The following is a 2,802-nucleotide window of genomic DNA, read 5'->3' as shown; positions in this document are numbered from 1 at the left end:
AACTTTGCGATGGAGGTATAGAAGATACTATTTATGTCTTGAGGAATTGTCAAAAAACATCTATTGTCTGGTGTAAATTGCTAAAACCCACAAAAATTCCTAATTTTTTTCCATTTAAATTGGGAGAATTGGATTTGTTCTTGCTGAGTTTGACCAGTGTATAGCTCTTTCGTCGATGAATGTCTTTAAGCTTCTCGTCGGGATGAGTTATACGTCGGCAAGGAGAGAACAAGGGAGTGGATACCTGCAAAAGACACTCCGACGCTCAAGTCAGTAAGTGTTTAAGAGGTATAAGAATAATTCTATGAATATAGAATGTAAGACATGAAATAGAAGTTATCATGTGTTGTATATTATAATAATTCTATGAACATAGAATGTATATAGAATATATCTAGAATCTCTATAGAATATATGATGTATATAGAAATTGGTGCCTTTTATAGGCATAGAGTTGATGGATAGAGTTGATGGTATGACCATTGATCATTAAGTCAGAATAATGGTCATTAAATCGGTAATGAAGGTGTCGGTTACAGAACGAATGATAATTATTAAGGCCGATTATAACTCATAATGTACAATAAAGACCGAGTTATAAGGTGACGGATCAGGATTGAAACTAACCTGAAGAGGAACCTGGGAAATGATCGAGAGCTGAGCTGGAAGGACACCTTCATCACGTGCTGCTGGAGATTGTGGTCCTGGAGAAATAGTGAAATTAATGAGCCAAACTACAAATGCCCACCTCACCCACACCAAAATATCAGAAAACAAGTCAAAGAAATCAAAGAGGTGATTGAAGGAACTTACCATGTAAGAAAAATGCATCGAGAAGAAGAGATGCAGATTCAGTGGAACCCACCACCGCCAAGTTGGGCGACGCTCAATTCGGATGGCATGGCGAGAGGAAACCTAGGTGGGATTGGATGTGGGCCTCCTAAAGAATGATGAAGGAAAATGGATAGCTGGCTTTTCACACAAAATAGGAAGGAAAACTGTGTTTGATGTAGAATTGTGAAGTGTTCTGAAAGGTTTGAGTGCAGCGTGGACTTTGGGTATAAAATAGATTATGATGGAAGTGGATTTTGCTGCCGTTTTTAGCTTATTGATAGGGAAGAAGAATTTGGTCATTCATCCCAATCTTATTGTTAGAAACATCAGTGAGGTGATATGTAAAGATTGAAAAATAATCTTTGTACAGATATACAGAAAAGGCAATAGATATGTCAATTGTCTGGTTAAAAAGAGTCTAGACTTAGAAACTAATTTTATTTTTTGGGACTCACCTCCCCTGATGTATCCAAGATCCTCAATGAGAATGAGAGATTATTTTATCCCGACAAATTTATATATAGGTCTTCTGTTTTGGGCTTTTAGCCCCGTTCTAATACAAAAAACAAAAAAAAAGTCAACACTAACACATAAGATAATATTCATGCTGTCCAAAAATCAAAAGGAGAAAGTATTATTTTCTTCTCAAAATTTGGGTTAAATCTTAATTTAGTTCTTAATGTTTTAAATATTTCAAACAGTTTTAAAGTTGTCCTACTATTAAATTTACATAAATAGTTAACAAAATGATTGATGTAAATGTTAGCAACATTATTATTAAGTCATATCTTATTTCTTCTGATATAAAAATATAACTAAAATCGTCTTATAATACTTCCTTTTCTTGATCTTCTTTTTATAAAAAAAAAGAAAAAGCATAAATCTTATCAATCAATTATCAACGCTTTAGAATAAAAAAAAAGCTTTTATGTTAATGATTATCAATAGATCAATTTTACTTACGTATTAAAATTAAATATTATTGGTTCTTAAATATCTTAATTATTCATATCAAATTTAACTGTAGGCAAATATTAAATCGTTTGAAATTTTTTAAGATTAAAATAAAATATTTTTTTTAAATTAAAATAAAATATTTAAAATGTTAGAAACTAAATTATAATTTGACCTAAATATTAAAAACTAAATTAATATTTTATTAAAAAAAGAAAGAAAGAGAGATAATATATCCATGCTTTTTTCTCCACCGTGGTGCTGCTAAAGTTATGTGCAAAAACTTTGAGCTTAGAGGGCAAGTCAAATATAAGTTATTACAAGCAAAAGGATCATTCACAAGTCACAACTCAACTCGCAAGCACGATTTTTTTTTTTTTTTGAACATAGGTAGCTCAATACAATAAAGTGGAGCAGCAGGAACTAAGGACAAATAAAATAAAATATAAATATAAATAAAAGTTGTAATCCGTTGTCATCTCCGGCATTGCCATCAACAACCAAACGAATCAACTCCACACCATTCCTTGTAATTCAAGAAGGACAGAATATTTACTCCTTCAACACTTGTCTCTACTCTCTGGAAAATTCTGCTATTCTGCTCTAACCAGATGCTCCAAACAACCGCACAGAATCCTATCAGCCATTTCTTTTGCTCAGACTTCCTATCTGTTACTCCTGTCCAATTCTCAAAGAACTCTTTAACAGTTCCTGGGATGGCCCATGCTCTATCAATAAACCTCAACCAAGCACACCACACCTGTCACGTAAACTCACAAGCAAAAAATAAATGATGTACAAATTCTATATCCTTTTTACACAACACACAAATATTATCATGGTGATTAATAATGTCAAGTCTATTGAGCCTCTCCTTCGTGTTGACCCTGCCTACTAGCACAAACCAAGCAAATAGTTCAACTCTTAGAGGAACCAAGCCTCTCCAAATGGAACTTGTGAAGTTGTAACTTGTGATGTCAGCTGCGAGAGTCTCTTTCTGAAGCACCTGCACAA

Source organism: Arachis ipaensis, chromosome B6 (assembly GCF_059453495.1).
Source record: "Arachis ipaensis isolate K30076 ecotype BB chromosome B6, ASM5945349v1, whole genome shotgun sequence".
Taxonomy (NCBI): domain Eukaryota; kingdom Viridiplantae; phylum Streptophyta; class Magnoliopsida; order Fabales; family Fabaceae; genus Arachis; species Arachis ipaensis.
Note: the sequence above shows the minus strand (reverse complement) of the source record.